Here is a 14011-nt window from a genome sequence, read left to right on the forward strand (position 1 = left end):
GAGGTGTAAACAAAAAAAGGTTGCTACTAGGTTTGTGCAATTCGGCCAAAACGCTTGGCGTTTTGGGATCAATTGTCTTGTTGGCTGGCCCCTCATTCTGTTTACTGGGAAATTACTCAAATAGGGAGGCATCTTTCCATTTTCATTAGACAAAGCTTTGGCCCATTGGCTACAATGGGAAACTTTAAAGTCTCAATTCGCATTCATGTTAATGCCTATCTATATGAAACCTACCTCAGTGTTAGACCCCATTTAAAACTGCAGGCCTGCCAGGTTTCAAAACAATTAACCAATCTATTGATTTTTTAGAATTATTTTAAGTTTTAACCATAACAGTTTAAAAATAAGACAAACTGCAAGAGAGGGTTCTGGGAATTGTAGTTGCAGGTTCTGTACATTCTCAGCCAGTTAAAGTATGGCCACAATCAGGCCTATTGGCTGAGAAACAGAGAGAGAGAGAGAGAATTCAACTCCCATCATGCTCCTCCCTGTGCAAGTGTTGCTGGGAAAGCAAGTTCCCAGCAGAGTCCTCTCTGAAGTAGGAGCCTAGGAAACAAAAAACGGAGGGATGCTGCCGCCGCCGGGGAGGGAGACAAAAACACTGGCCTGCAATAATCCCATCTTCAGAAGCCCCACCAGACCCCTGCTTCAGGTATGTTGCACTTATCCTCTGTAGTAGCCGATAAAATCTGGCTCTCTCAATCTGTTTTGCAGAGCTTTTCAGTTCCCTCACACCTGGTCTGTTTTCAGAGATTACATTAAATGGACCACCGAGTATTACAAATAATTTTAGTTCAAACTGATTCGGGCTCAAGTCTAGTTTCTGCCAAGGCTATCACACTTCACAGCTCCACATGGTCTAGTGAATCTTACCTAGTAGGCCGGAAAGGAAGCCTGGATAACAGTATGGCAAACCTCCATTTTGAGAGTGTATGCCAGGGAAGCAGCTATCTTGAGTGAGGATAGTTAGAAGATGGGAGGAGTTTGAGGTCTCCTGGGATTGGCTAGAGCAGATGAGAGGAGCCAAGTCTTAGGAGGGAAAAGATTTCAGCTTCTGGGAGAGTTGAGAACTGGGAGCTGGTGGGAAAAGAAGTGTTTTTGAAACTGGGTTTTCAGGGAGAGAGCATCTGTGTCAGACAGGGGCTGATTAACTGACAGGAGAAAGGTCAGATAGCAGCCTGATTTCTTGTGGAAGATAGCACAAGAGATTAGCTCTCTAGACTGAGTTAATGAGCAGGAAGAACTCTGGGAAGAGTTAGCTGATAACTCAGGGGACTACCTAGGATAGGTTAGTCAGAAACTCCTTACTATTTCTCTGAAGTAGAGTGAGAGATTTTTGTTACTAGCAGCTAGATCTGTTTGATTAGCTCTAACTGTAACTAAGTGAAGAAACTTATTCTAGCAACCATCAAGCTGTGGAACTTTTGTAACAAGTCAAGTGTTTTGTGCCTCTCAGAAGTAGTTAGTTGTCTGTTTTAATAAATAAATCTTTTTCTATTTAACTTGCAAAAAGGTCTCTATCGTTCCTCAATCCATCATTAATCCTTTGTGTTAATTCCAGCCTCTTTAACATCCTAATATTACAGAAAGGTCTCTTATCCAAACAGTCATTCTGGGAGCTAGGGGAAGAGCAGTGTTCGCAGAAGTGGGAAAAGTTTACCTCAAAAACTAATTTTAAAAATCCTAAGGCAACTTGGGTTGGTGGCAGCTTTAAACCAAAAGAAGACTAAAAGACAAGCAGTGTTCATTCTACCATTGCACATATCTATCTACATCTCGCTACCAAATTGGAGGCACAGGGATAGGATTTTTGAGGAAAAAATGAATCTTTGGGGGAAGAACCATCCTGCCCAAACATATTACCAATAAGCCTCCAGCCTCGTGTCACTGGTTGTGATATTTTCCTTCTTACTGGTGTCCAGTGGTGTGATATTACATATAATCCTTTACAGTGGTGTTCAGCTGTGGGATATATTATAGTATATACTTTATAATTGGTACCAATGGTGACAAGTGGTGTGAGTAATTTATAATAGTGATAAGTGAGTTATAAAAATGTCCAACCCTTTATACATGGCTTAGAGCAAATTTATGGGACCATGACAGCCTTGACAGCCTTCAAAGGCTACCTCAGTTCATCAGCTCCATTGAGGGGATCTTGACTTCGAGTAACCAGATATCCTAACCCAGCTTCGTAGTGTGGTCTCTTGAATTTAGTCAACTGGTGCAGTTCATGTATCCATCCAATGGGATGCCATTATCTACTACCTTGAATAAGTCAGTATTGTCCCCACTTTTCCTGATAGCCTCTAAAAATATTGGTTCTGTTTCAGAGCTGCAGATGGTGCACTTTCACCTCCTATTCTTAGAGTAGCCATAGAAAGTGACATATCTACACATCCCTCCCATTGCATTAATAGGAACCTGCGCATGAACAGGATCATGCACTTTCTGAAGGCATAATTTATGTGCCATTTTGAGATACTGAACCAGGTCCCCACTCCAGGCTTCCCTGTGCCGGATCCTCACTTTTCTGACACATTTTGGGCCAGGTAACAATGAGGTTGCTACACATTGTGGATGTGATTATGTTGAGGTCCAAACCATGTCCTGATATTGTGATAAAGGCTGCCATCCCCTCATGCTAATTTGACAAAAACGTTATATGAACTGCATTTAGTATCCACACAAGGATGATGCTACCAACACTCCCATGTGCTGGGATCACATTGTTTGATAATTCCCTATATCTGACTATATCTGAAATTGTTTTATAAATTCATTTATTCAAATGTTTGTATCATGCCCATTATATTTCATTCACTAGCATAAAACATGACACTGTTTTGTTCATTATGGAAACTATGTATAAAAGCAATTTCTGCTATAGATATTTTTTATCTACACTGAACTGGGATGGTGAAAGTATTCTTGAACTAAAAGAGGCATGCATGTCTATCTACCTACTTCATTCCTTGACCTTCAGGCATTAAATATTAATTTACCGTTTTGATTTTGATTCCAAAGAGAATTAATGGAGTCTTGGGATTTGTCGGTAAGACTTCTTATTTGAAAGAACTGCCGTCATGAGAACATCTCAAGGACTGAATGGAAAATGAGTTTTATTAGATTCAAGGACTAACGAATATTAACAGACAAGTACTGTCTTAATTGGCAAAATCAGACTTTGCAGGATGACAGCTTGCAATTTTTTTCCAAAGATGAACTAAAAAAAAAAACTTCATTAAGAGAACCTTATAATAGCTTTCTAGCAAAAAAAAAAAAAAAAAACCTGACAAGATGTTTTCCAGTATTTGATACAAATAGTTTGCATGAGCAGACGTTGGCCTTCCAGGTATTTTGGACTTCAACTCCCACAATTCCTAACAGACGATAGGAGAAACACTCAAGCTATGAGACAGTGCAGCTGCTTGCTTTTGCTCAAAACAGCAGGGAAGGGCAAAGTTTTCCCTCTTCTCTCACTTTAGCTGAGTTAATAGAGTACAAACAACTTTTGCACATTGAACTCATTTCACACAAATGAAATAAACTAAAGACAAAAAGTGAGAAGAGGAGAGACAAAAGCAGCTCAAAACCCAACAGTTGGAGGGTATGATATATTATCACAAATATTTATTAAGAAAAAGAGGTGTACATACAATATGTGCTGAAAAGGAAACATTTGCAGAGGTCAAGAAATCTTAGGTTGAAATGTCACATTACAGCAATGCATTCACAGACTTCTTTGCATCTTCTCTGCAACGTATGATGCTTGAAGAGCCAAGATATAGTATTTGTCCCAGTTTGAAAGCCAGAAAAGAAGCATAGACACTTGTGCATTGTATCATCATAATGTTGCTCATATTGGGGTGTGCAACTGTTAGACTTTAGAGGGGCCGCATTGGCCCAGTAGGAAACCTGCTTCGTCCACCTGTGTCAGAATCCTGTCCTACTCTTGTCTGCAAAGCAGCCAAGGACACAAACATAGACCAGGGGCAGTTTGAGGCTGACACAAGGAAGAGAAAGCACCGGGGCTGTGAGTCAGCTACATTAAGATCACTAATGACCAAAAGGTCATGAGTTCAAAGCCAGTCCAGGTTGGAGTGAGCTTCCAACCAATTTGTGTAGCTTGTTGTTGGCCTTTGCAGCCCGAAAGATAGTTGCGCCTGTCAAGTAGGAAATTTAGGTACCACTTATGTGGGGAGGCTAATTTAACTAATTTATGAGGCTATAAAAATCTCCAGCAAGCATGCGGGGAATGAGGAAGTACTTCATCCGTGTCACAGATGGACAGTGAAGCAAGTTGGAATGTTAAATAGCCTCTGACTGTTTGTCTATATATGTTGTATGTCTATGGCATTGAATGTTTGCCATGTATATGTACATTGTAATCCACCCTGAATCCCCTGCAGGGTGAGAAGAGCAGAATAGAAATACAATAAATAAATAAATAAATAAATAAATAAATAAATAAATAAATAAATAAAAGAGGATAAGCCATACGTCCATTCCAGTATTCCAAGGTCAAGTTATTTCACCAACACAGTTTCCAGGAATATTCCATGATCCAACATCCAAGGTACAATCTGTCTTTCAAGGGTTCAAGACAAGATGCTTCAGGCTGCAGCTCAAAAACCTACATTGCTACCAGCAATTAACAATTTCAAACTCCAGCAAATCTCTGAAATGCTTTCACGTACTGGCCTTCTTCTCAGCCAAATGACTAGATCTCTGCACTTCAACCCCCTTTGTCCTTAATTGTAACTGGTCCAGAATACTTTGCACCTGGTCTTCCAACTCAAGGTCCCAGTCTTGCCCTTTCTGTGAGCCCAGCGGAATGGTAAGTCTTTCATTGTCCGTTTAGGGTTGCTGTTGTTCCTGTTCCAAAGTGATGGCTTCTTCAGTGTCTGGTTGCACCTGCTCTTGCTCTGTATTTGATCCCAACTCGAATGCTGGACTGCAGTAACATTCTTTAACAGATTTTGATTCATCATCAGAGTAGTTCAGGTGCCTTGTCTCTAGTTTGTCTACATGACCCACTTCTGTCTCACAAATCAGTTTTGGCACTTTGACATTGGCAAAAATTTTACTCATAAATCTGAAAAGATGTCTCTTTCCCAGGTGGCCTATTATGAATCGAGCATCCCTTGTTGCAGATTAAATTTGCAAAGATATTACTGAAATGTTTCTTCACTTCCTTGATTACACATTTGCCTTCTGCAATTGCTTTTTCCAAAAACGAGACTGCAATAATAGGGATATAAATAATTCACGTTTGCTGATGAAATTAGACTGAGAGTCTTAGATGCTCACATTGGAAAACCATGCATATGAAATTTTTCTCCTTGTTGTTCCTGGTGGTGGGATTTTCCAGTCCATTGTTCAGTCCTCTGTTTCTGTTTTTAAATCTGATTATTTGCTCACTGTTGCTTCCGGCCCTGTTTACTACTGCAATGGAATCTAGTACTGGGGGAAAGATAACCTGTAATCAAATCATAGCTTCTTAGCAGAACATAATCCTTATGAACTAGCATGGCTTCTTTGGAATCAGAAGACTATCTACAATCAATGGGCAAAAATTTCTCAGATGCACAGTATGGTGTTTACAATTTTCCCCTTTAGTGGTTTTCTACAGATTCTTCTTCGCTGTGATGAACATTTTCCCCCTGCAGCTGGACACAGAAACAAATCTTTCCCAAACCAAACGACACATGGGCATGTTTCAACTGCAGTTTGTTACATTTCCCATTCTTTTCCTTTCTATATGGAGAAGGTGCAATATGAATGCTCCCAGTGGCTCTGTGTATGGCATAGGAAACTGCAACAGGGATTTGGTGGGACTGTGCTGACTTTCCACAGGATCTTGGAGGTCCATCTCTCTCTTTTTCTCACACTCTATCTCGCTGCCCTCATTTCTTTTAATTTAACAACATTTAAAAAACTAAAATATAGTCAGTATTTCACATTCACTGGGGTAAGGGCACACTCCAAAAGTGGGAAAACAGGAATGTATAGGTCCTCAGATGGTCACCTTCTGGCAGGATGCTGGGTGTTCTTAGCTTGGAGAAAGGAAGGCTGAGAGGGGACATGATAACTATGATTAAACATTTGAAAGGATGTTGCAGTGAAGAGGGGGAAGGCTTGCTTTCTGCTGCTCCGGAGACTAGGACACAGAGCAATGGGTTCAAATTACAGGAAAAGAGATTCCAACTAAACATTCGGAAGAACTCCAGGTGGTTTGCAGTGGAATATGCTGTCCTGGAGCATGGTGAAATCTACTTCTCTGGGAAATTTTAAGCAGAGGCTGGATCTGTAGGGAGCGTTTGATTGTGTGTTTCTACATAGCAAAGGGTTGGACTAGAAAGCCTTTGTGGTCTCTTTCAACTCTAGGATTCTATTGTCTAGTACACAATATCCTCTTTCAGCTTCATCTTGGAAATCTTGGAAATCAAAATTCCTTATTCATCATGGTTAGCAACTGGCTGGTGGATTCTTGGAATTGTAGTATGAAAATTGGTCTTTCTAAATTATATCTTTCAGTATTGGCCCATAAAGTAACTCCATGTAGAACCTTAATGATATGGCTGAGGGTGATGTGTACCTTGGCCATTTTGAATGCCCATCGGCAAAAGTGCGTAATGATAGAATTCTCAGAGATTCCCCAATCTTACCAAAGGCAAGATCTTTCTCAGGGCCTTTCCACACAACCATATAACCCAGAATATCATGGAAGAATAACCCACAATATCTGCTTTGAACTGGGTTATCTGAGTCCACACTGCTATATATCCCAGTTCAAAGCAGAAAATGTGGGGTTTTATTCTGCTGTGTGGAAGTGGCCTTAGACCACATATCTTTCAGTTCCTTGAATTGTAGTGTAGGGAGCTTGGATTTGCTGATCCCAGTTTCATTGTCTACACAATGAAACCCCAGAGACTATTGAGGGGGCTGTATTACTGGAAAGGGTTCACCTACCAGTAATGGATGTTTAGAAGAAGGGATTTCAGCAGAGGTTGCTTGTTAACAGATTGTATGAGAAGAAAGATAGGCTGAAATTCCTTCTTCTACATAACCGTTAAAGTCCTCTTCCATTTTCAGTCTTGTAATGCAAGGTCTGGGAAATTCCAGCAGATGCCCATTTAAAAAAATAAGAAGTGACCAGAAAGTCAATATCCATGTCATTTCCTATTAGAAAAAAGGCCTCTCTCCGTTCCAAAATGGGATGGGGATCAAAATAGGGCATAATGGTGTGGGGGGTGGGGGGGGGGTCATTGAGGGTGTTTGTTTTGACTTTTTCTTCTTCTTAGGGTTGCGGGAAGACATCAAGGGCACAAAAATGACACATGTCACACACAGGCTACACTTTGGTTATCTCTGGTCTTCCTCTGTTGTACATAGTCTAAAGCATCCAGACGTGGAGTTTGTTACATGCTCTGGTCTATCCCTTGTGTGACTGATTTGTCTTGGAGAGCCTGCATATGAGGAGGATGGCAAGCTAAGAGTGGGACTTTAGCATAGGGAGGGCAGGGAAGTTTGAGTCTGGCAGTAGGTCTGGTTGGCATTCCCATCCCCATATCTGCCCTTTGGTGGAATGAATGTGCCTATTGCAAACAGCCTATAGTTCAGCCATGGCTGGCTATCAGAATTGCAAACTGCAACTCACTATGTGTGTGTGTGTTTATTACTTACAAACATAATGAAATAGAGATAAGATGCATTGTTATATCAGGTTTCTGTACTAAATACATTCTTCATTTGATGTATAATCATGATATTTATGAGCAAAACTGATGGAAATCAATTGCACAGTATATTTGTGTCTACAGCATATGTACCAGATACAATAGGAGTCATCAAAAGATAACAAACCCTTAGTGCATCTGGTTATAAAAGAGAATAAATTAAGGTACAATAGAACCTTCCCTCCCATTCCTTCTGTTTCAATAGCCCCAGTACTCTTGGGTCTGGCAGACTTCTTAAAAACCTTTTTAAAGGCAGCTCAAATGTCCATTCCTACACCTATGGTTAATCGGGATACCGGATATTCCATCTAAATTCATTATACTGCATTGTCAACTGGAAAAAAAACTGTTTGGATATCTCTACTGCTGCTGACCCAACTGTGACACCTTTGCTTGCTTGACTGGACAAATTATTTTCAGGTACTTTGGCTCTCTCTAGTTATGATATTCATATCTCTGTGTGTATCGTGATTTATTCATTGCTTTCAAGCTGCAGGCTCTAATTTAAAAACATGAATACAAGAGGCCAGAGGCATCCACAAATACATATTGGGATTACAAACGATGTGGTTCTACTGGATGCATGCAAGAAACTCACTAGCATGCTGTATGTCGGGCATTTATACCATGTTTTTAGAGCAAGAATGGAGAATATCTTTCAACCTGCAGGTCAAATTCAATTTCAGATCATGGGGAGGTATGAAGGGAGGTATTCCAGTAGTGTGCAAGGTCAATGACAAAAAGGTGGCATGCATTTTACTTTGAAGATCTTACTACTGATAACTGAGTCTTACTGAAAGCTAGTAAGAAAACACATAAATATTGACAGTCACCAAAGTATAGTACTTGTTGACTATAGTAATGGTTGGATTTTAATTGTATTTGTTTATTTTCGGATTTATATGTGTTGATATCAAATCGCTGCCTGTTGTAAGGCTGCCCTGAGTCCCCTTCAGGGTGCGAAGAGTGGGATACAAATGTGGGAAATAAATAAATAAATAAAGCTTATCCAGAATTCTGGAATCCAAAATACTTCCAGATTCAAAATTGTTTACAGAGATAGCCAAGATAGTAACATCTTTGCTTCATCTATAAAATTTTTGCACATAGGTGGCTGAGATAGAACATAAAAAAATTTCATATACAAAAGTATTTAAAATATTCTGTATAAAATAATCGACAGGCTATATCTTTGTTAATTTTATTTTCAGATATAGGTTCAATCTCCAAGACATGTCATTATGTATATATGCAAATACAGGATTTTAAACCCCCCAATAAAAAAATCCAGAATACTTTTGGCCAATCACAGCAGGAGGAGGGATTTTACTGTCTCTTTCCAAAAAGATAGAGAAGTACAGGGGAAGAGATCTTCAACCTTCTCTGCTAAAAGTGTTCCTAACACCTATGGTGATCCCTCTGGAACCCTTTAATGCCCACCCCACCCCTACCCCCCGCAAAGTCCTGACTCCCAGGTTAAGAAATGCTGCTCTATGTCCTTCAGCATGGATTAAACCCACAAATGTAAAGGACCAACGGTAGTAGTGCTGGTGTTTGTAAAGTCATCTTCCAAAGCACTTTCTTCTAGCAGGATCTTTCTTTCTGTAGTTCCGTTCTGTAATTGTAGTGGGAGGGGTACATTAGACTGAGAGAACTCCACACTCAGAATGATTCACTGCTTTGTTCTGGAGGCATGCCCTCAGCAGGCTCACACTAAGTGGATCTTGGGTCTGTTTATACTAAATCATTTTATTTCCTCAAGAGGAAATGTGTAAATTAACCTCAGTGAAAACATTCATTTGACTGAAATGGGTCACTGCAGGAAATTCTACATGGCCACATACTGAATGACATTTTTCACACACCTGAAAAATGTGCTGAGATGGTAACGGAAGAAAAAAATACCACGTTCTGGAAGCAATAATGGGCAAGCTGTTTATTCTCAGTGTCTGTGAATATCAACAAGATTAACACATCTTTCTAAAAAATCAGTAAACCTTAATCAAAGCTAGTTTGGCTGCTCAACTGGCTTCTAGAAAATAAAAATTCTGATTTTACTTACCGCTCTGAGGCTTCATGGATATTACTCCCTTATATCTAATGAATGCTGTTAATATAATGGTTATGGTGCAATAGTGACAGAGATCCTGGATTAGGGAGAGGGGATGTAAATATACTGCCCAGGGAAAGTACAACACCCTCCATCAACACACCTAATCCCATCTTTTCTTGCTGAAACTCCCCAGTTCTGCCATTTATTATCCACTAGCTTGGGGACCCGGCGCTGCCCGGGTTATGAGAGAAAGGAATTGTATATCAAGGCTGGTGTTTATCAGTTATTTATATGGCTCGCAGTGGTCTCAGGAAGTTAGTGAAGGTACTGTGAGTCCCATCGTCCTCCAAACTGCACCAGGATGGAGAAGTTTGGTCTTGATCACTCATTGGATGAGGGTCACAGCAGCCTCAGAAAGTGAGTTAAGGTACTGCAAGTCCCATCATCCATAGTCTCCCTCAAACATCACCAGAATGTTGAGTTGGCCATGGGGGCTCTCTGTGCCAAGTTTGGTCTTTATTGGTATTTGGATGAATGTCACTGTGGTTTCAGGAAGTAAGTGAAGGTACTGCAAGTCCCATCATCCATTGTCCGTCCTCCTCCAAACAGCACCAGGATGTTGAGTCTCTCATGGGGGCTCTGTGTGCCAAGTTTGGTCTTGATTGGTCATTAGATGAGGGTTGCAGCAGTCTTGGGAAGTGAGTGGAGGTCCTTGAAATCCCATCATCCATAGTCTGTTCTCCCCCAAAACTCACCAGAATGTTGAGTTGGCCATCGGGGTTCTGTGTGCCAAGTTTGGTCTTCATCAGTCATTGGATGAGGGTCTCAGTAGTTTCACTAAGTGAGTGAAGGAACTGCAAGTCCCATCGTCCATGGTGCATCATCCTCCAAACCGCACCAGGATGTAGAGTGCATCATGGAGACCCGGTGTGCCAAGTTTGGTCCTTATCGGAGATTGGATGATGGTTGCAGTGGTCTCAGGAATTGAGCGAAGATACTGCAAGTCCCATAATCCATGCTCGATCCACAGTCAAACCACACCATGGCATAAAGTGGGTCATGAGAGGTCTATGTGCCAAGTTTGGTGTTGTTCAGTCATTGTTGGGGGTCGCAGCAGTCTCGGAAAGCGAGTAGAGGTACTTCAAGTCCCATCATCCATGGTATGCCCTACTCCAAACCGCAGTAGGATGTAGAGTGGGTCTTGGGGGCTCTGTGTGCCAAGTTTGGTTTTGTTCGGACATTAGATGAGGGTTGCAGCAGTCTTGGGAAGGGAGTGGAGGTACTTCAAGTCCCATCATCCATGGTCTGTCCTCCTCAAACATGCACCAGGATGTAGAGTGGGTCATGGGGACTCTGTGTGCCAAGTTTGGTCTTGATCCGTCATTGGCGAGGGTCTCAGTGGTCTCAGGAAGTGAGTGAAGTGACTTCAAGTCCCATCATCCATTTCCATATTTTTCCAAACTGCACCAGGATGTAGAGTGGGTCATGTGGGCTCTCTGTGCAAATTGTGATCCTGATCCATCACTGTTGGCAGTTGTAATGGTCTCAGGAAGGGAGTGCAGGTATTGCAAGTCCCATCGTCCATGGTGAATCCTCCCCCAAACCGCACCAGGATGTAGAGTGTGTCATGGAGACTCAGTGTGCAAAGTTTGGTCTTTATCGGTAATTGCATGAGGGTTGCAGTGGTCTCAAGAATTGAGCAAAGGTACTGCAAGTCCCATAATCCAAGGTCTATCCCCGACCAAACCACACCAGGATGTAAAGTGGGGCATGAGAGGTCTATGTGCCAAGTTTGGTCCTGATCAGTCATTGGATGAGGTTAACAGCGGTCTCAGAATGTGAGTGATGGTACTGCAAGTCCCATCATCCATGGTTCCGCAAGTCCCATCATCCATGGTTCATCCTCCTCCAAACTGCAGTAGGATGTAGAGTGGGTCATGGGGGCTCTGTGTGCCTATTTCGGTCTGTATTGGGAGTGTTCTGACCCAGCCCCCGGCCTTTCCTTTCCTCTCTTTGTCATCTCAGAATGTTGGGTTTGAGGCTGGCCAATCAGAGACCATATGCAAATTTCCTTCTCATGTCCCCGTTTCTTCCATGAACTCTTTTCTCCACCAGGGGCTCCTCTTGAAGCTGGCCAATCAGAGACCATATGCAAATAGCACCACTGCGGCAGCCAATCCGAATGTTGGAACTTTCAGGCTGGCCAATCAAAACGCTGGCACATACTCCTCCTGTCGCACCGCCACATACAAGTTTTGACTTTTATTATATGTATAGATTGGACAGCAGCAGTGGGATGGGGGAAGTTGGTGATAGATATCATAGCTGGGAACCTCACACAACTTTGAGGCAACCTCTGTGAACTCCCAAAATCTATATAAATAAAAATGTAATGTTCGTTTGTGAGATTAACATAACTCAAAAATCACTGGACAAATTGCCACCAAATTTGGCCACAAGACATCTACTAACCCAAGGAATGATCATCACTCAAAACAATTAATTTTACCATTTTGGAGTTCTAGTTGCTGGAATTTATAGTTAACCTACAATTAAAGAGCATTCTGAACTCCACCAATGATGGAATTGAACCAATCTTGGCACTCAGAACTTCCCTGACCAACAGAAAACACTAGAAGGGTTTTCTGGGCATTGACCCTGAGTTTGGAGTTGTAGTTCACCTACATCCAGACAGCACTGTGGACTCAAACAATGACAGATCTGACCCAAACTTATTATTATTATTTATTTTATTTGCTTTATTTCTATACCACATTTTTCACCCCAAACAGGCGACTCAATGCGGTTTACAAGGTACAAGTTATCACAACAATGTCAGTGCAGTTAAAAATGCAACAAATGCAACAACAAAATCAACAACATCAATCAACAACAATTAACAAAAACAAACATAACACCTCAGTGAAATCAGATCCGTTCTCATAATCCTTGTGCCATTCCTATGTTCCATTTACTATCTTCCTATGTTCAGTTGCACTGTTTAACCAAACGCTTGTTCATAGAGCCAAGTCTTGACCTTTCTCCGAAACGCCAGCAACGAAGGTGCCTGTCTAAGGCATTCCATAGCCGAGGGGCCACCACTGAGAAGGCCCTGTCTCTCGTCCCCGCCAGACGCGCCTGTGATGCAGGCGGGATCGAGAGCAGGGCCTCCCCAGACGATCTTAATGTTCTAGTCGGTTCATAGGTGGAGATGCGTTCCGAGAGGTAAGTGGGGCCAGAACCATTTAGGGCTTTATAGGCTAAAGCCAGCACCTTGAATTGTGCCCGGTAGCGGATTGGCAGCCAATGGAGCTGGCTCAACAGAGGAGTGGAATGCTCCCTGAGTGCCGCTCCTGTTAGCAACCTGGCTGCTGAGCGCTGGACCATCTGAAGCTTCCAGGCAGTCTTCAAGGGCAACCCCACGTAGAGCACGTTGCAGTAATCAATACGGGATGTAACCAGAGCGTGGACTACCGTGGCCAAGTCAGACTTCCCAAGGTACGGGCACAACTGGTGCACAAGTTTTAGTTGTGCAAATGCTCCCCTGGACACCGCCGAGACTTGGGGTTCCAAGCTTAGCGAAGAGTCCAGGATCACACCCAAGCTGCGAACCTGCGTCTTCAGGGGGAGTGTAACCCCGTTTAACACAGGCTGTAACCCTATACCCTGTTCGGCCTTTCGACTGACCAGGAGTGCCTCTGTCTTGTCTGGATTCAGTTTCAATTTGTTCGCCCTCATCCAGTCCGATACAGCGGCCAAGCACCGGTTCAGGACCTGAACAGCCTCCTTAGTAGTAGGTGGGAAGGAGTGACAGAGTTGGATGTCATCTGCGTACAGATAACACCGCACCCTGAAACTCCGGATGATCTCTCCCAACGGCTTCATGTAGATGTTAAATAACATGGGGGACAATATTGAGCCCTGCGGGACCCCACAAGACAATGGTTGTCTTGGCACGAATATTCCATATGCCCAAATATGAACACAGATGGGGTTTGAGGAAAATAGACCTTGATATTTGGGAGTTGTAGTTACTGGGATTTATAGTTCATGTACAATCAAAAAGCATTCTGAACCCAACTAACAACAGATTTGAGGCAAACTACTTCCCACACAGAACCGCCATGACCAACAGAAAATACTTAAGGCCATCCAGTTCAACTCCCTTCACCAGGGCAGGAAAATATAATCAAAGCCCTCCTGACAAAGAGCCATC

Source organism: Anolis sagrei, chromosome 6 (assembly GCF_037176765.1).
Source record: "Anolis sagrei isolate rAnoSag1 chromosome 6, rAnoSag1.mat, whole genome shotgun sequence".
Lineage (NCBI taxonomy): Eukaryota > Metazoa > Chordata > Lepidosauria > Squamata > Dactyloidae > Anolis > Anolis sagrei.